At 41.1% G+C, this 21,552-nt stretch overlaps 1 pseudogene; it reads left to right on the top strand.

The window, feature by feature from the left end:
• The first annotated feature begins 15,675 nt into the window (after positions 1-15,675).
• LOC142013459 (interferon beta-like) lies at positions 15,676-16,235 on the top strand (annotated as a pseudogene).
• The last annotated feature ends 5,317 nt before the right edge of the window (positions 16,236-21,552 follow it).

Here is a 21,552-nt window from a genome sequence, read left to right as displayed (position 1 = left end):
CTAAGCATTCGATCATCTGCGGTGAGTGTAGATCCAGCCTTAGTCTGCTAGGAAAAGAGTAATTTTATGAGATATGAAGGTGATAAGGTCTGCAAGCATCTGTGTCAATGCCCTCTGATTGTGGCTGCAGATTCAGCCACAAAAAAAAAACAAAAAACCCTGCAGGCCATGCAGTATGTGAAGTCTGGAAGAGGTCACCTGTAAACAAAAATGTGCCATGCTTTGAAACATCTTTGGTGGTTGTTCCTGTGTATGCATATAGAGGCTCAAAGGTTTGAAATGGGACAAGTGCCTGTTGTTGTTTTTGCAGGCATGCTGCTTAAGCTATCTATTCAGGAACACGATGTAAAAATGTGTTGCCTTGAAAAACAAAAGATTGAATAAAATTTGCCTGGCAACATTTCCTTGTACACATTGAACAAGGTGCATATATTTAACTGCCAACAAGTAACTGAAAGATTTGGCTAAGATTTCTTTTTAAACAAAATGGGGATTTTGCTCAACACCTTTTTAGGTTTTGAATGTTGTCTGGTCTACCATATGAGTAAAGTTGTACACAGAAATGGGTTGAAGGCCCACACTCCAACATAGAGACTTTCAGTCTCAAGGGGAACTCTTCACAGGGCGAGCATGTGAAAAGAGGGATATTACAAAAGTCTTGACTGTAACCATAAAAATTTTAACATTAAATATTTAAAGAATAACCTGAAAATCATTTACATTTAAAGAATGATTGTATAATTATTATTTTCATGATCAGTAAACATAAATACAAAAAAAACAGGTTTGCCACCCAGGAAACAACAAAGTTATGCTGTCTGCTGCAGTTTTTTTTTTTTTTTTTTTTTTTTTTTTTTCAAATAATGCAATGACATGACATCTTGGCTACGTCTACATTAGCACACTACGTTGAAGTAGCCTATTTCGACGTAAGAACATTGAAATAGGCTACTTCGACATGTATCGTCTACGCATGCTCCAGGGCTGCTGCCATCGACGTTCAACGTTGAAGTAGCGACAGAGAACATTGAAAGGAGTGCCCCGGAGAAATGTGGAGCGTCCACACACAAGCACTCTCTGTCGAAATAAGGGGCCAGCAAAGCCGCTCCCTTAAAGGGCCCTTCCCAGACACACTCGCCCTGCACAACACGAGATCCACAGAGCCAACAACCGGTTGCAGACCCCATGCACGCAGCATGGACCCCCAGCTGCAGCAGCAGCCAGAAGCTCTGGGCTAAGGGCTGCTGCACGCGGCGACCATAGAGCCCCACAGGGGCTGGACAGAGCGTCTCTCAACCCCTCAGCTGATGTCACCATGGAGGACCCCCCTATTTTGATGTAGTGGGATGCGGGTCGTCTACACACGCCCTATTTCGACATTGAATGTCAAAGTAGGGCGCTATTCCCATCTTTGGATAGAAATAGTGATTTTGACGTCTCGCCGCCTAATGTCGATTTCAACATCGAAATAGCTCACGGCACGTGTAGACACGACACGTACTATTTCAACGTTGTGCCAGCTACTTTGAAGTAGCCGTCTAGTGTAGACACACCCCTTGAGTTTAATTTTTATATAAGTAAAGAGATTTTCTCACACTTGAGGGGCCATGGAGAGACAAGTATAATTTGTCTGGAATATACTAACCCTTATGGATGGGTCCTGTACAGTAAAGTGCTATTCTTTCAGTAGAATATTATGTTGCAGGATTGCAATTTTCTAAATTATATAGCTACTTTAAAAGCCATTGAAAACAACTTCTCTGTTAAAACTTCAAGGATTTTGAGAAGTTTTTAGAATGTTTTCTAACTTTCACTTCTTAATTTTATATTTTTCCTCAGGTAAAATAATTGGGGAAAAACAAAGACGGTTGGACTATCATCCAGGTAGGTAACATTATTTCTGAACTAATATGAACAGGAAAATAAGACGACAAAACCCTTTCTGATTCATGTTTAAAAAACCAGCAGAGTGTGCTAGTGTCTGGAGATGCCCAAATGCTACTGTGATAAGCAGAGCTTAATATCTTAAATGGAATGACGTGTTAGAATTATGTCATGAAGATAAGAGTCTTCTTCAGAATTTCTGTATAACATTTGTCTTGTATCTGATAACTTGTTAAATGACTCTGTAATTTGTATTAGTGGTGCCTAAGGCCACAAGCTTTGCAAACAGCCCCCAGAAGCTTACTTCTCTCAGTGTTTAGGATACTATGTTCATAGTTTGTGTGTGGCCTTTGATAAAAGTACATGTAACTAATTTAAATAATGTAAACTGAAAACAACATTAAGGATACAAATTGAATATAAATTTAAGTAAGTTACTCAAAGATTCTCTTACCAGCTGTTCAATATTGCTGGCACATATTGCTCTGAATTTTTGCTAAAAGCCAATGTACTCTTTTTACTTTTACCAAACATTTGGTATTATTTCTCGAGTGGCTGCTCTCCATGATGTGATGCACCCTGTTTTGTTTTAATTATTGATCTCTTAGTTACTGTACAGCACCTTGATATTAGGGGATAGATGCTATTTCTAATTTGATAAAGCAGGAAAAAAGAATTATCCCAATTCCTGCTCAGATAATTTGCGCATTTGAGAGAATATTCTGTTAAGTTTTTCTAGACATCCACAGTTTCCCCAAACACTTGTCCTTTTGGCTAAGACAAAGAGAGTTTTTGCCCAAAGGGCTAGTCTCAACATCCTCCTGCCTCTCAAAAAATAGTGGCTAAAATGGACTGAGAAGGTTGCAATACAACATCTAACTATAACATTTTCTGTTATGATAGATCTTTATAGTTATGTGTGTTTTGTTTAAAATCTAATAGTATTTTAGCATTAGTCTTTGCTTAGGTGAAACTAAAATAAGGCAGATACTTTAAAGGCACAGGTGAGCATGCAGTGCCATCCTGTCCATAGGACAAGGTGGGTTTCATGTTCCAGGCCCTGCCCTTTTGGGGGCCTGCTGACAGCTGCCCCAGCTATCCTATGGATGGGAGGGGAGATGACCTGGCGCAGGGGGCGGGTGCTGGAGGCAGCTGCAGCCAGTGACCTCTCCTGGACTTCCCCCGCCCCACTCTGCAGTCATCCCGCGGAGCAAGTGGCAGTTTGGCTCTGCTCTGCTGCCGCTTTCCAGCCTGCTGAGCCACACTTCTCTGTGAGCAGCTCAGAGGCCTCCGTTCCCAGCCACCCTCTGGCTGGGAGGGCACAGCAGATGGCGGGGAGTCAATCCCTATGGCTGCTGCTGCCATCAACTGCATGCCCCCTGCCCCAGTGAAAGGGCAAATGGTCAGGGTGGGAAAGGGGCAAAGCATGAAGCAAAGAGGGGCTGGAGCCCTGCACCTGAGAGACTGCAGGGAGGGTTGCCCTAGGCCTGCCTCATCCCTGCCACCTTGGGATGGCCCTGTGACCACCATTTACACTATCTATGAACATGATTATAGCTCAGGACTCATTTACTATCCACTTCTGTTATACTTGGACAAAACGGTCAGAGTATTTAGATGTGCTCCCTAGGCAAAAATTAGTGAGCCAGTCTTGAGCGTCATCTGCATCTGCTCCATGCACAGAACTACTACTGAAATCAGAATTTGGCCCACCGTCAGGGCCCATTTACATCTCACAGCCATATCAGACCTGCCATATCCTGTGTGCTGCTGATTTGTCACTAGCTTTTAGTCTCCCCCCACACCTCTCAAAAAGGGTTAGTTTACGTATTTGTTCTTTCTTTCAGGTCAAATAAATTACAAGAGGATACCCACACTGGGGAAGTCTTTATAAGAAGTTTTTACTCAGACTTGGAGGGGAGGCAAGATGTTGGCATAGCTGTTGACCACAAAAACCTGCTATGCCAACATATTGTCATCTTTCTTGTCTGTTTTCAGCAGCAGCCAACTTTTTCCATTGATGTGGACCTGATAAATTTTAGCCTTCTGACTTGAAACACCATCTGCTTATCATTAATGAAATGTGGTATTTTGACAATGTACAGCACTCCATATAAGTACTTACAATTTCTCAGGCAATTGTTTAATGTGGTCTACCGAAGACAGTGTTGAGATAAGTGATGGGGTAGTGTAACTTGGGTCACGAAGAGGGGTGCAAATCTTGCATGGCCTGAGCTGTGCCTGTTGAAGGAAGAAAATTCTGTTCTGTAATCTGGCAATCTTCATAAGCACTTAAACTCCGTTTATATAGATTTACCTTAATTCCTGCATTGCGTGAAACTTAGATATAAATTTTAATGTTGGATATTTATACTTTCTGTCAATACTCCATCAGAGAAAGGACTGTTTTGTCACTGTTAATATGTTAATTGGGCTAACTGTTCACTCAGTAAAGAAATGCTGGAGGTGCATGTTAAATCTGTTTCCAGGCATCTCTGTCTTTTAAGGTCAAGTGTAGTGTACTTAAAAGCCAGACAAAATTATACTAAAAAATATGCTTAATCCCTAACCTACATCTGGAACAAAGCAGGTTATACCTATGACTTTTGAACCTTGCTCGCTTGCCCCTTTAAGCCACCCTTGACCCCCACATCCACCATATTTTATCTTGTTAAAACTGTATTTTGCTTTGTTTTTAAACATTCACTACAATAATACCTTTTAGCCAGACAAAATGATACTAGAATACAAGCTCAATCCCTAACACAACATGAAATGAAATGAACAGTGAAATGGCTGCAAACACATTGTATGTAAAAATCTTAATGCATAATTAAAATTTTTCTTTGAAAATCTGAGTTGTTCAGCAACATAGAAGAAACTTGTGTGTATGTATTTCTCCAGAGGGATTAAATAGCACTATAAAAGTCATCTTGCACATACAGCTCCTTGCATCTTCAACACATAATAATCTTATGGTTTTTAAAAAAAGTGGTTGTTTGACATATTTCCAAAAGCAGTCATTGTTAAGACTGACTTGCATTGTTGCCAGCACCATCTGCCTGCAACATAGGATTCTGTATTTAATCCATTAATACTAAGAAAACTGTCAAATTAGCATCCAATTTTTAATCTGGAAATTACATTGCTTTCAGTACAATAATGATTACAGGTGATGGGTTTTTTTATTAGCCTCAACTTCACTGTACTGCATTTTATTCAAAATTTACACAGGAGTGGCGCCTAGGATGCCAAATACAAAAATGCTGGGCCTTAGAAGTCAAACATTCACCAACTGCACTTCATTTTAAGACATTTACAAATAAAAGCAGCCAGGATGACAAACATGTGAAACATAGCACTTCATGACTGCATTACAATGGAGAGTCACATGTGATGGTTCTAGTAAGCTTGGGGAATTTTTCCTCCCTGGGTTCCACAAATTGGAGAAGGTCCAGAGAGAAGCAACAAAAATGCTTAATGGTCCAGAAAACATGACCTATGGGGGAAGATTGGAAGAACTGGGTTTGTTTAGTCTAAAAAAAGAGAAGACCGAGAGGAGACATAACAGCTTTCAAGTACTTACAAAGTTGTTACGTGGAGGAGCGAGCAAAAATATTCTCCTTAAACTCTGACGATAGGAAGAGAACCAGTGGACTTAAATTGCAGCAAAGGATGTTTTGGTTGGACATTAGGGAAAACTTCCTGTCAACTGGAATAAATTAACTAGGGATGTTGTGGAATCTCCATCATTGTTTGATTTTTAAGAGGAGGTTAACCTGACCGTCCCTGACAGATGGTCCAGATGGTACTTGGTCCTGCCATAAGTGAAAGGGACTGGACTTGAGGATCTCTCAACGTTCTTTCCAGTTCTAATATTCTTGTCGCGTTCCAGTATTCTGTGATTTTATCTGAAGTTAGTTTGAGATGTAAATCGGATGCATAGAAGGCCAGAACCTGTTTTTGTTTGTTTTGGAATCTAGTTTTAGCAAGATGCACATGTGAGCACCTATCTTTTCAGAAATCGTTAGTATCCTTGCAGAATAACTGGATAGGGGGAAGGAGTTCTGGTAAGATATCTTTTAGACCTAGCAATATGCCCTAATTTCAGTGTTAACCATTTACTATTGATCACACTTTGAGTGTGGAATGAGAAAAGACTTTAGTAGGTAAACTTATATCCAGGAGAAAGAACATGTTTGATGTAGAAAATCATCTCATGTTCAGTGACTGGAAAACTCAGTTTAAGTCTATACTGTACATCAGTAGTAATCATGTTTTTATGGTGTAGTGGTATAGAAACTATAGTATTTGCAAACAACATTTGTATTTCTGTTTACATCTTTAAATATTTTGCAAACATTAATTCTCTTGCCTCCCCCATTTTTCAAACTGTACTATATATCAAACCTCTAGATAAATTGATTTTTGTACTGTCATTCAGTTGGTACTTAAATTCAATATACAGAACCACTGTTCAGTTTCCACGATAACTAATGTACTTCAAAGAGCAAAGGTGCTTTTAAAAAAAGCTAAGAGTGAACCGTACAGTATATGGAACTAAAGCAAAGACCAGGGCTCTGTAACTTATTGTACAGTTCATCACATCCACCTCCTTCACTCACATGCACTCTGGTTGCCTTCAAACTGTGCCAATAAAATTGTAGAGCATTCCAAAATTTGCATGTTTAGTGGCTGCCTCAGTACCACAGGGCTGTTGATAGTTCACTTCTTCTTCCTTAAAAAGCATTTAAAATGTCTCTACCTCACATGTAAAAAGAGGCATGTGCGTTTGTGTTTGTGCTTCACTTTTCAGAAAATGCCAAGATCAGACCTAGACTCCTAGTTATTACTTCCTAATACTTGCCAAAAGCAGCACCTCTAATCTACTTGTGCATTTGAAATAGTGTTAAAGGACATTAAATCAAGTATAAGTTCCATTGTTTTAAACACTTGCCCTTTCACATTAACAGCATAAGTACTCTTACCTTCCACTATCACCAGCCTACCTCAGTGTACTTACTTTCTCCTGAAGGCCTCAAATCCAAGGTACCTAGATGTCACAGGTGCAGAAAAGTAGTTGTGTCCTATCTGTAGACCTAAAAAGGAAGGCTAATTTTTCACAGCCCTGAGTAATGGAGCTAGGTTGGCCTAATGTTTAGATGTAGACCAGGTCTTCTGGATAAAAATCTAATCTTTCCAAACCTAATTGAATAAAAGAAACAATTTTCAGCATTAAATAAATAATTTGGATTCATTTAAGAGTTATTTATCAAAACTACCATGGTCTGATGAAGCGTTTTGATTCTGAAACTGCATTTTTAAATGGAAAACTGTTCTATTAAAAATTTCCCCCCTTTATATAATGACTCATGAACAGTTTGTTTTGAATGTTTGAAATTTGTTATGTTGACTCCCAGAGGTTATGATACCATAAATCACAAAATATTATTCCATGTCTTATGTACTCTCAACAACGTATCTTAATTTTAGAGTATTAGTCCAACTTAACCCTTATCAATGAATATGTGAGGATAATGCACATGGGGAAACATCCATAAAGAAGCTGCATCTTCTGCAAAATTATGCAACAAGTCAATATCAAGCCCAGGATTTTAGCTTAGATCCCCTGACTGCTCAATCCAGTAAGCCACAGCTGGCCCTTGAACTGCTTTGACAGAGGAGAGAGGGTCAAAATATGAACTGCAAAAAAACATTTTCCCTTAACTCAGTTCTTAAACCAATATCCCATCCTTAAAATGAATTCTTCATACAATTTTTCTCTACCATCGTCTGCTTCCATTTCTTAGGCCACACATACACTGCAAAGTTTTGTCAATAAAAATTATATCACCAGGCAGCCGTTGCAGTTAGTATATTGCTTATGTGCATGCGTACTTGGCTTCTTGCATCTCTGCAGGGTGTACTCCCCAGGAGTAATCTCAATGTCGTGCATGATGGGTAGGTTTCCCAGCGTGCAACCTTACACCATTCAGTACACTGTTTTGGGTAATTTTGTCAATGCATGTTGGGGCAGAAACTACTGATGCAAAGAGGAATGGAAGAAACAGACAGATTCCACAAATACAGTGTTCTGCACTGCACAGTATCATCTCTAGCTGTAGTTGTCATGCCTATTTTCAATTTCCCATAACCTTCAGCAGGCCTTGTTGCTGTCCACCACCTCCAAGGGAAGCATGGAGCATGCACATAGCTCTGCCCTATTGCAATGGGCATTGTAAGCTCGGTTTTACAGCCTGAATACCTGCACAGCTTCTTCTCACCACATGCCCATGAGATCCTATATCTTCTGTCAACTCCAGGCAGGCATGCATCTGGAGGCTGTAGGTAGCACGGTGAGCTGGGCAGCAGCACACAACCACAGCAAGCAAAAAGAAGTAAATTCACCAAGCTGGACAACCAGAAAAAGACATTTTAAAATGTTGGCGGGGGGAGGGAGGGATGGGCTGCTTTTCTACAGGAGTAGTCAGTGTTGGGCATTGTGGGAGATCTGTTAATAGCTGACATGAGTAACAGTGCCTACAGTTGCATTGCATCTACCTATGTATGCCAGGCATGGCTTTATGCTCCTTGGGGAGGTAGTGTTACACCATCAATGTAAAGTAGTAGTTAGAGCAGAAGGAGACATACTTAAGTGTACACTCATATATAACTAGGAAAAGCAAAGTGATTTATATCAATGTAACTTTGTAGTATAGACCAGGCCTTAGGCAAAACACTAAGACAAAAGTTTGGGGTGCTATTAGTCATTCCTCCAAGAATAAGTTCCTTTCCTTCCTAGGGACTTGTAGATACTTGCTGCACTGCTGCAAGTTGCAGAACTGTAGTGAAGATGACAGAAGTGCTTCTCTCTGTGTAGGTACTTCACCTCTTTGAGGGGTGGTGGTGACGTTGACAGGAGAAGCCATCCATTTGACATAGTGCTGTTTATGCCAGCAGTTAGTTCAGTATAACTATTGCCCAGTGGTGTGGAAAAGTCATGTCCATGAGCAATGCAGTTATAAAAAACTTAGGTTACTAGCGTAGACCAAGGCCATACCAAATGCTGAGAAGTGATTTCATCTAACTATGGCTTGATGCTGTGATTTCTATTAAATCAATTAAATTAAATGGCACACTGAACTAACAACATGTGCTGCTGCTCTTATCTATGTGGAGAACATCTCATAGCATTCTCATATATTATGCAAACTGCAACAGGTGAATCTAGCTACATTAGAGAAATCGTCCTTGTACAGCAGCAGGCTTTTCCAAATTGCTTTCAGTTTCCCAAAAAGGAATTCACTGTCGTCTTACTCCTACTGAGCAGACAGTTGAATGTGAGCCTTCACGTATGCACACAGAAATTCTATCTGAGTGAGCGTAGTAAGGGAACAGCCTCATTAATCATGGCAAAAGTGAATATGCACAGTCATCCACAATAACCAGAGGGAGTGAAGTGCTACTGATGTCAATACTGTGCAGGTGAAAAAAGTGCTTCTCTTCAACAGTTTGGAGGTTCTAAAAGTTGTAACCACAAGACCATTTTACCTGAATGTCTAGGATGATACCACAGTGATCCCCTATACAGATTATAAGATACACCCGCAGCATAGAGAGGGCCAGGCTTCCATTCCTAGTCTGGGTGAGCAGGGTGTGCTGCTGGAATAGAGCCAAAAGAGGTTTCATGTGGCCCCTGCACTGGGTTAAATCTTAGGAGCTGGGGAATGCAGGTGAAGCAGCACCTTTCCCTGCAGCTGGCCAGTGAGAGGCTCTCAGAGGGACGAGTAACCTACTATCCATTGAAACAAAAAAGCAGTCCAGTAGCACTTTAAAGACTAACAAAATAATTTATTAGGTGATGAGCTTTGTGGGACAGACCCACTTCTTCAGATCATAGCCAGACCAGAACAGACTCAATATTTAAGGCACAGAGAACCAAAAATAGTAATCAAGGTTGACAAATCAGAAAAATATTATCAAGGTGGGCAAATCAGAGAGTAGAGGGGCAGAAGGTGGTGGGGAAGGGTCAAGAGTTAGATTAAGCCAAGTATGCAAAAGAGCCCCTATAATGACCTAGAAAATTCTCATCCCAGTTCAAACCACGTGTTAACGTGTCCAATTTAAATATAAAAGAAAGTTCAGCAGCCTCTCTTTCCAATCTGTTGTGAAAATTCCTCTTCAGTAAGACGCAAACCTTCAGGTCATAAACAGAATGGCCCACTACATTAAAGTGCCGACTGACTGGTTTGTGAATCAGGAGTGTTTTTATGTCTGTTTTGTGCCCATTAATTCTTTGTCTAAGGGAGTTTGAAGTCTGTCCAACATGCAAAGCATCTGGGCATTGTCACATGATGGCATATATGATATTAATTGAAGAACATGAGAATGTGCCCGTGATTCTGAGTAAATAAGGTCCCGAGTAGCAGCAGGGAGTTCCTTAAGTAGTAGTTGTAATTTCTTTTGGAATTCCAAAGTGGGATCAACGGAGAGAGGTCTGTAAAATTTGGTGTTGGAGGGTTGTCTGGCTGTCTCCTGTTCATAGTCTTAAATTCATAGTCTCCTGTTCATAGTCTCAAGGAACTGCCTGCTGCTACTTGGGACTTATTTACTCAGACACACCATCTGAGCCCCAACCTGGATTATTCTATTTACTTCCCAAAATCCGCAAACCTGGAAACCCCGGACGCCTTAGTACTTTGGGTATTGGCACCCCTACCACCGGACTATCCAGTTACGTGGACTCCCTCCTCAAACTCTATGCCACCAACACTCCCAGCTATCTCTGAGATACCACTGACTTCCTGAGGAAATTACAAAACATGGAAAAGTTCCTGACAACACTATCCTTGCCACCATGGATGTAGAGGCTCTGTACACTAATATTCCACACAAAGATGGATTACAAGCAATCAGGAATACCATCCCTGATGTCACCACAGCCAGTCTGGTGTCTGACCTCTGTAACTTTGTTCTCATCCACAATTATTTCCAATTTGGGGACAACTTATACCTCCAGGTTAGTGGAACTGCTATGGGCACCTGCATGGCCCCACAATATGCTAATATATTTATGGCTGACCTGGAACAATGATTCCTCAGCTCTCGTCCCCTATTACCCCTCCTTTACTTACCATACATTGATGACATCTTTATGATTTGGACCCATGGTATAGAGACTCTAGAAGAATTCCACAGAGACTTTAACAATCTGCAACCCAACATCAACTTATGCCTTGACTACTCCCTGTGAGAAATACATTTCCTGGACACTACAGTACAAATCAAGGATGGCCTGATCGGTACCACACTCTACCGGAAACCCGCTGATTGCTATACTTACCTACACGCTTCTAACTTCCGTCCTGCATGCATAACTAGATCTATGGTTTACAGTCAAGCCCTTCGGTACAATTGCATTTGCTCTGATCCTACTGACAGAGCCCGAAAACAACTAGATCTCTACCAAATAGTCATAAGCCTGAATTACCCACCAGGAGAAATAAAAAAAACAAATCAACAGGGCCAGATGAATACCCAGAGACCAGCTACTCCAAGATAGGCCCAAAAAAGCCAAGAAGAGAACACCACTTACAGCCCCCAACTCAAACTACTGCAATGCATTATTGAAGACCTACAACCTGTCCTTAATCAGGATGCCACACTCCAGAAGGCCCTAGGTAACAGGCCTGTTCTCTCCTACAAACAACCGCCCAACCTTATGAGGATTCTCACCAACAATCACAGTCTATACCACAGGAACACCAGTCCTGGGACATTTCCTTGCAATAAAGCCCGTTGCCAGCTTTGTCCACATATCTATTCTGTAGATACTATTACTGGACCTAACCAGGTTATTCACAGAATCATGGGCACATTCTCATGTTCCTCAACTGACATCATATATGCCATCATGTGACAACAATGCCCAGGTGCTTTGTATGTTGGACAGACTTCAAACTCCCTTAGACAAAGAATTAATGGGCACAAAACAGACATAAAAACACTCCTGATTCACAAACCGGTCAGTCAGCTCTTTAATGGAGTGGGCCGTTCCATTAATGACCTGAAGGTTTGAGTCTTACTGAAGAGGAATTTTCACAACAGATTGGAAAGAGAGGCTGCTGAGCTCTCTTTTATATTTAAATTGGATACATTAACGTGGTTTGAACTGGGATGTGAATTTTCTAGGTCATTACAGGGGTTCTTTTGCACACTTGGCTTAATCTAATTCTTGACTCCCCCACCCCTTCTGCCCCTCTACTTTCTGATTTGCTCACCTTGATAATATTTTTCTGATTTGTCAACCTTGATTACTATTTTTGGTTCTCTGTGCCTTAAATATTGAGTCTGTTCTGGTCTGGCTATGATCTGAAGAAGTGGGTCTGTCACACGAAAGCTCATCACCTAATAAATTTTTTTGTAAGTCTTTAAAGTGCTACTCGACTGCTTTTTTGTTTTGATAGTAATATAGACTAGTACGGCTTTCTCTCTGTTACTACTATCCATTGATGGACGTCTCTCTCCCTTGCTACTGGGACTATCCTCCTTTTACAGCTAGCCCCATTTAATTCCCCCACCCATTGATGCAGCAGGTAGCATTTTTCTAATCAAGTCAAAATCAGAATATCTGTGGGTCCATAGACATGGTCCCTGTCTATAAGGAAATTATCACCCACCAGATTCTGAACTGACCTTAGAATGAAAAATGAAGAGAAGCCAGATGAATGAAACTACCTTTTGGAATTCATTGAGACATTTCTGTAGAATTAAATCTATAGTTTTCCAGAAAAATATCTATGAAAAGCTATATAATTTAATAATAAAAATCCCCTTTTTTGTTGTTTTTTAAAAAATAAGTTTTTCTATATTTAATTTATATTAATTACGTAAAATTGTTTAAAAACTTCTGTCTAGTAACCTTACCATTTTCAATAGGCCTTTGCTATAAAGAGAGAAGAAGTTGGTCCAAGTACCTTGGGCACAGATCAGTCACCCCATTTTATCATCATTTTTATGTTAATATTTTCATATATACATTTTATACTAACTCCTCTAATTTTCCCTTCCCTTTTTTATGAAGCAATAAAGTTATTAGAATCTTGTAAGTTGGTGTGAAAATTAAATTTGGAAGCTGCCCATGAACTGAAAGGAATATATGATAGGTGAATTTGAAACAACTGTAAATATATGGGAAAAAATGAGAGAAGTTACAATACCCATTACTGAAAACAGCGGTGAAAATCAAATATTTAGAGAAATATTGTTGGTTTCAGTTATTCATTCAGCACCAAGGAATATACTGTCTTGGCATATCTGATTCTTACATTTTCCCATGATCACCCCCAAAAGGGAAATAAATGTATTAAATACTTTATAGAAAATATTATATAGTTTTCAATGTGCGTTACACAATGGGGGAGGGAGCTTTAAGAGAACTGGTCAGAAAAAATATTTCTGTGTTTTGTTTCTTTTCATATTCAGAATGAAAATGAAAATCATTTTCTATTTTTAAATTAAAAACAGTTGCCCTGCACTGAAGGAATCTCCAGATGATGGTCTAGAGCTGTGGTATGGAAAACACAAAGTGAAACTGCCCACAGGAAGCAAAGCTCATGCAACAGATCAGTTGAGGTTCTGTTTCCAAGCCCAGTGAAATGAATATTGAAAAAAGAGACGTTGAATGTTGAAAAGTAAATTAGACTTGAAAAATTGTATTAATATTAATCAGCTTGGGATTCCTAGCAGCACAAATGGAGATATTGAATTTGACAAAATAATGTGTATCTTTGCCACATTCTTTTAACTGTACACTTAATTCATTAATGTGGGTCCTTCTAGCATATTTATTATCAGCTGCACAGTCTGTTTTGAGGATACTGCTCCATATCGCTGTGTTATGTCATGTGAATATACAAAAGCATATACCAACCCTCCACATGTACCTATTCTTCAGATACGGTTTGTTTTCGTCTGCTGGCATCAGGTTCATGAGCAAAACTCCCAGTTGTCAAGGGCCCTTTGTCCACCACTTGGTATTCCCCATGAATGTATCCTTTCCCTCAATCCTTTTGCACATTTGCAGAAAATTATGAGAGTCAATTTTCTGGCCCCAACTCCAGTAGGAATTCTTTCCACAAATCACCAATTTTTAAGATGTACAAATGGAAGGAAGGAATGAGAACAACAGAGAATAGCAGTGTTTTATGGTTTTCAATGCCATGCCACAGAGGGAATGGTTTCTCTCTACTGGATAAGTGGATGAAAAACTGTTATCTGATAGGTATTTCATAACCAGGGTCTATCAAAAAAGCAGCTCTGAAGTACTGTTAGTTCCCCACCATCTCCCAAAATTTATTGCTACCATTTAACTCATGGTTTCCTAAACTGCAGAGGGAGAGCGTGCCTCCCTGGGGGGGCATGAAGGAATTCTTTTGGGGGGGGGGTAGGTGACCCAGCCCCCCATCCCATCATTCCCCCATCCCATCATTCCCCCACCCCAAGAAAGAGCTGGCCTTTACTTCCAGCCCTCAGCCCCTGCCATTTTACGTGGGTGACCCACCACAGCCACTATAAAAAGCAGACAGCCGGCAAAGACCCATGTGGAACTAGCTGCCTCCTGCAAAGGTAGCTGGGTGAGTGTGGGTTACGGGGGGAAGGGGAGTAGGAGTAGGATGGGATTAGATGGGGGTCTGGGGGTGCCTGGCTCAGGGAGGGGGTAAGGACAGGGGGCTAGTGGTGCCTGGCTTTGGGGGAGAAGAGGGGAGGGGCGGGGCTTGGTCATCTCATGGGGCTCAGGCAGGCAGCTGGCAGGGCTTGGGCTAGCAGTGGGCCCTGGCAGCACAGGACTCAGGTGGTTTGCCCCAGCAGCGCGGGACTCAGTCAGCTTGGGCAGGTGGCTCTGGCAGCACAGGGCTTGGGCACATGACCGTCTGGTATGCGCAGCTCTGGCAGCTGATACAGGGCTCAGGCAGCTGGCCAGCAAGGTCTGCACCAGGCACCTGCATGGAGCCAAGAAAAAATGGTTTGTGCTTATTTTTAATTTAAAATAACATTTTTATATCAAGTTTTTGTGTTTATTTTAAATTATGAATTGATTTTTTTCTTAAAAGGGGGGTTGGATGATGATAAAGAAGAGGTGCGGGGGCATGAGGATTTTTCAGAAAGCAAAAGCAGGGGCATGATGCCGAAAAGTTTGGGAACCACTGGTTTAACTTCATATATGGTTTTCCTGTGGCAACAGACATTCATACCTGCCTAAAAGTGCTTGAGAGTTAGACAGAAAGGACCGTATTCTATATTGTAACAAGAGCATAGCTCAGTAATCATACTCTTCTTTACCCTTTCCATCTTCTTTGTCTATTGGGGAAAACTACAAGTAATTAAGGGGTTATTTTGAACACTGAAAAAGGTACCAACTATGATTTTGTTCTGATTGTTTGCTAGTGTAAAGCCAAAAACCAGTCAGCAGGTGGGATTGAACCTGCAAAGGTAAAGCCAGGAGCTTTTACAGCATGAGCCTAAAGCAAACTGGCTCTCAGCTAAAGCTATAGAACAGACTTCACACTCCCTTGTCTTAGTGCCTCTGGAATACCCTAGTTTCAATGAAATAAAAAGAAGGAAAGTGAAAAGGAAAACCTTGAGAAGCAGGAAGTGATGAAAGAAAAACATTCTCCTACAGACTATTTAAATTCAGAGACATGGGTCAAAACCACAACAGCATGCAAAAGACTTTGAACAAACACCAGTTGCTCAAGCTGTACACAAAGGCAAAGAATATAAGACATCACCATGATCTGCAGGAGTTTGCTGAAGTTTTGCCTCATTTTGCTCTTCTCCAATGAAATCTCGTGTCTGGATTGTAAGAGGCTTCATGTTCTACAAACCAAAATGAACAGCAAGAGCCTAGAGCATCTGGAGAAAATGGGGGGAAACTTTTCCTTCAAATGTGCACATGAAAGGACGGCTTTCAAACCTGGAGACGTTCTCAAAATCCGACTGTCCCGGCAAGAGAACGCCAAGGCAGCCATCCAGCAGATCCTCCAAGAGCTCTTGCAGATCTTCAACAACAATCTCACCCAAGCTGCATGGAATGGGACTGCCATAGAGCAATTCCAAAATGGACTTCACTTGCAGACTGAGAACCTGGAGATGTGTTTGAGTGCTGAGCTGGAAAAGGAGAGAACCTACTCAGGAAATGAGAACCTCCTGCATGCCAGCCCGAAACTGAAGAGATACTTTCAGACAATAAACCAGTTCCTGAATGAAAAGCAAGATAGCCGGTGTGCCTGGGAGATCGCAGAGAAATCTCCAGATGTTTTCTCATTCTCAACAAACTCACAGAGACTTGAAAATGAAGGTAAACTCAAATGATATTATTTGAATAAAACAACTAAGATGAGATGGGCAGAAGTTTTACAACTCCTATTATGAACCGCTCAATCTTTCTCCCACAGTAATTTTGCCCATACAGCTATTTCAAATTCAAGTTAAATTCTTTTTCAATTATCATATAATTTAGTGGTTCTCTCCATGTTCTGTATGAAAAATTACACACATATAACTGATTACTAATTACAAAATATGTTGAGTGACAATTAGCCATCCCAAATCTAACTTTTCCCAGTAAGTGTCTAAGTTGGGGAAAAGAATTTCAACAATTGCCTAGGTATACAACATTCCAGTCAGGACACCAGAAAAAAGAAAGTCTGTGCCCACATTCTTCTACCCCCACCATCTAATTATGCACTTAGGGATGTGTAATGGTACTTACTCTGCTTTTCCTTGTTCTGTTTACCCCTAAATTCAACAGCTTCAGGAACAACAAATTGTGATAATGTTGTAAGTGCAGTAAGGCTAAGAATTTATGATTTGACATCAACTTAGAAAAACACTGAATATATATGAAATCTAAATTGTTTATGTTCAACCATTGCCTTTTTTCATACCACCACATGATGCTTCAAGCAATGATGTATGAAAACAGCTGAGTGACACTTCACCTTCCCTGGAGTCCTTCCTCTGCACATTGATTCTGCAAACAGTACCTTTTGAGACTTTTATCATCAATCTTGAATTACTTTTATCATCCATCTTGAATTAAACATATGACTCATTCTGCGCTTCAACTCCAACTGCAGTCGTTATGTTCTACTTCTGCATAACGAATGTGAACTGGACAACTTTCAAAAACAAGGGAAGGATAATATTCCTGCACAGGCAGAATGAAGAATGAGACTTCTTGCGGCCCCCAAAAGATCTCAGGCCTGGAAAGAGGTTGCCAAAGTGGTTGTCCAAGAGTTTCTCTGACTGATTTTCTGCATCCCATGCTAGTCTCTCACAAGCTGTATGGAAAGATCATGAGATAGACTCATAAGCAAGTGATATTTCTGAAGGTTTTTTTCCTATCGGCTACGTCTACATGTGCACGCTACATCGAAATAGTCTATTTCGATGAATAACGTCTACACGTCCTCTAGGGCTGGCAACGTCGACGTTCAGCTTCGACGTTGGGCAGCACCACATCGAAATAGGCGCTGCGAGGGAACGTCTACACGCCAAAGTAGCACACATCAAAATAAGGGTGCCAGGAACAGCTGCGGACAGGGTCACAGGGCAGACTCAACAGCAAGCCACTCCCTTAAAGGGCCCCTCCCAGACACAGTTGCACTAAACAACACAAGATCCACAGAGCCGACAACTGGTTGCAGACCCTGTGCATGCATCATGGATCCCCAGCTGCGGCAGCAGCAGCCAGAAGCCCTGGGCTAAGGGCTGCTGCACACGATGACCATAGAGCCCCGCAGGGGCTGGAGAGAGAGCGTCTCTCAACCCCTCAGCTGATGGCTGCCATGGCGGACCCCGCTTTTTCGATGATGCAGGACGCAGATCGTCTACACGTGCCCTACTTCGATGTTCAACTTCGAAGTAGGGCGCTATTCCCATCCCCTCATGGGGTTAGCGACTTCGACGTCTCACCACCTAACGTCGATTTCAACTTCGAAATAGCGCCCAACACGTGTAGCCGTGACGGGCGCTATTTTGAAGTTGGCGCCGCTACTTCAAAGTAGCGTGCACGTGTAGACACGGCCATCAAGAGTAAAAGGAAAGAAACAAGAAAACCCCAATTTCTAGGTGACTTGTAAATAGCTGTTCTTGAATTTTAACCTAGTGTGAACTATTTATTCTCTTCTTGCACTTTGACAATGTTTTTCAATAATTTTACTGATTTTTAGAAGTGTTTTTATGTTGATCTGCCTATATTTATTCACAATGTTAATTTATTGCTTTTATTTATTTTTTCAGAGGTTTTTATAATATATATTTATTTATACAAAATAGCAACCTACAGCATGAGTGATCTGTATGAATTAGATATTTTCAAGTAAGAAAAAAACAATAAAAATCTTCTCATATTCTACCTGAACTCTCTAGTTCAGCAAAGTGCTTGAAAGCATTTGCCTAACTTAAAGTACCTGAGTGTCCCACTGACATGAGTGACTGAACTTGGGGACATACTAAAGTACAATGTGAACCTAAACTTTGATTCAGCAGGGGCTCCATAAGAAAAATAGCTATGTTAATGAATTTGATCACACCATTCCCAGGTTATTTTTTCCCCAGTACTTGTAGTTGCAGGTGTTTGGTGCAGTATTGATGATGAAATAGGCTGGTTGGTAAGGACCAGGAAATGGAGAGACTGGCATTCCAAGAGGAAGACGTCAGGCTGTCAGAGTGCAAAGATGCTAGCCCCTTCCTCTCCCTAATGAGATAGGTGTGAACTGGCGCCCCATCAGTCAGGTTGCCATGCACACAGACTCCATCTCCCTCATGCACAGGAGTCAAGTGTGGGAATAATTTTTCCCCTCCACCAGTCAGGTTTGGGTACACTTGGTGCTCAAAAAGTATCAAGCTTGCACATCCCCTAATCGTCCTGTCAATCAGGCTTGTAAGCAGTTAATGCTGCTCCCAAAACAAGCTTGTGTGCATATGGCCTGATGTGGCACCATCAACTACCAGTTGCATAACACTGTGCCTCTAAATTTCAGTTGTACTGTGAAAAATGCCTGATCATAGAATCATAGAATTATAGACTCTTAGGGTTGGTAGCGACCTCAGGAGGTCATTGAGTCCAGCCACCTGCTGGATCAACCCTACCTAAATCATCCTCGTCCCAGCCAGGACTTTGTCAAAAACGTTTAGGAAAGGAGATTCCACCACATCTCTACGTAACGCATTCCAGTGCTTCACCACCCTTCTGGTGAAACAGTTTTTCCTAATACCCAACCCAGACCTCCTCCACTGCTACTTGAGACCATTGCTCCTTTTTCTCCCATCGTTACTGAGAACAGCCTCTCTCCATCCCCTTTAGAGGCCCCACTTCAGGAAGTTGAAGGCTGCTATCAAATTGTCCCTCAATCTTCTCTTCTGCAAACTAAATAAGCCCAGATTCCTCAGCCTCTCCTCCTAGGTCAGGTGCTCCAGCCCCTAATCATTTTTGTTGCTCTCCGCTGGACCTCCTCCAATGCATCCACATCCTTTCCATACTGGAGGGCCCAGAACTGGATGCAATACTCCGGATGTGGCCTCACCAGTGCCAAATAGAGGGGAAAAATAACTTCTCATGATCTGCTGGAAACGCTCTTCTTAATGCGCCTCTATATGCTGTTAGCCTTCTTGGCTACAAGAGCACACTGTTGAATCATATCCAGCCTCTCATCCACTGTAATCCCTAGGTTCTTTTCTGCTGTACTGCTACTTAACCAGTCAGGCCCTAGCCTGGAATAATGCTTGGGATTTTTCCATCCCAAGTGCAGGACTCTGCACTTGGCCATGTTAAACTTCATCAGATTACTTTTGGCTCAATCCTCCAATTTATCTAGGTCACTCTGGACCCTATTCCTACACTCAGATGTATTTTCCTGTCCCCCTAGCTTAATGTGATCTGCAAATTTGCTGAGGGTGCGATCCATCCCCTCATCCAGGTCATTAATAAAGGCATAGAACAATACCGGCCCAAGAACTGACGCCTAGGGCTCTCCACTTGAAATTGACTGTCAGTCAGACACTTACCCAACGGATTCAACCATCTAGGCAGCTTTCTATCCACCTTACAGTCCATTTATCCAATTCCTTATGAGCAAGTATTTTGTGAGAAACTGTATCAAAAGCTTTGCTAAAATCAAGGTATATCTCATTTATGTTGACTACTCATGATCACTTTCCCCTCTTCCAAGTGCTTCAAATGGATTCCTTGAGTATCTCCTCCATGATTTTTCCAGGGACTGAGGCAAGGCTGACTGGTCTACTCTTCTTCTGGGTTGTCTTTCTTTACTTTTTGAAAGATGGACAGCATATCCTTTTTCCAGTCATCCAGGACCTCTCCTGATCTCCATGAGTTTTCAAAATTACCCTAAAGCCAATAATGAAGAATTACCTAAAAACAACAAAAACCAACACCTAACACAGCCATTGGAACAAATGTTGTAAAGCTCTGTCTCTCTGCCAAGTTTAAGTATGTAAAAAATATTTTTCAAGAGCTATTTATCAGCCTTAGCCCTTTGTCGGATTAATTTCAGGCAGACACTAACAGGAGATTTCTTATTTAAAAGTTTATAAAAGAAGTCAAACAATCACTTCATTAAATAATCAGATAGTATAAATACAAATTGGGCTTGTCTACACTACAACCCTCCTTCGAAGAAAGGATGGTAATTAGGGTGTTGGGAGTTTACTAATGAAGTGCTCTGCTGCATACGCAGCACTTCATAAAGTAAATTTCCCCCTGCAGCAACTCTGAAGTTTTAAACTTCAAAGTACTGGCTCGCGTCTAGCCATGGCTCACCTGCTGGCACTTTGAAGTCCCTTTACTCCTCAAAATTTTGCCTCATTTAAATCTCTTTTGTAAGCCAAACTATGAAATCTCTAATAGGAGACTGTAAATTGTTGACAGTCAATAAATGGCAGCACTGCAGAAGGTTTTTTGTTTTTTTTAAAAGTTCCCTTAAGCTGAGGGGTTCTCAAACATTTCATTGTGATCTTAATCTTATAAAGATTGTTACAGTGATAATTTCTCCTTCCATTGGAGATCAGGTAACATTTTCTGAAAGGTACAGCAAATGCTAACAAAAAAACCCTAATGTTAGGAACACACATATAATTTTAGCTGTCTTTAAATAAATGCAGAACTTGCCAGTCCTCTGCAGATCACCACCAACTACTCCAGATTCCATCACTGATTTATGCACCTCAGTTTGCGACTTGTTGGTTTACACACCTGGACAAGGCATTGACTATTAAAATCAATGCCTATTCTTTCTTATGGTGCAGTGTGTCTCCAATAACTGTACCCATCAGCTGTCAAACATCTTTTCTGCTCAAATCTCTCTCCCTTCATCAATTCCTCCATGCAACTGAAGCCTACAGGTTACACTGACAAAACACAGTTACATGAAAATAATGAGAGAAAGAATACACTGTATGAACAAATCAAGGATTACAAAATCATCACTGCCAAAATGTATTCTCCTCTCTGGTGGAACATGGCAGTCCTGGGATCCATACACAGTCTTCAAATTCTAAGTACTTCATTACAAACAGTGGAGAGGGGAATCTGTTGACATTCAATTCCTGATATTGTTTTTAAGCCATGCTGCGTGGAGGAACCCA

The sequence above is a fragment of the Carettochelys insculpta genome, chromosome 5 (genome assembly GCF_033958435.1).
Source record: "Carettochelys insculpta isolate YL-2023 chromosome 5, ASM3395843v1, whole genome shotgun sequence".
NCBI classification, from domain to species: Eukaryota; Metazoa; Chordata; order Testudines; family Carettochelyidae; genus Carettochelys; species Carettochelys insculpta.
This window is presented reverse-complemented; position numbering and strand designations above follow the sequence as displayed.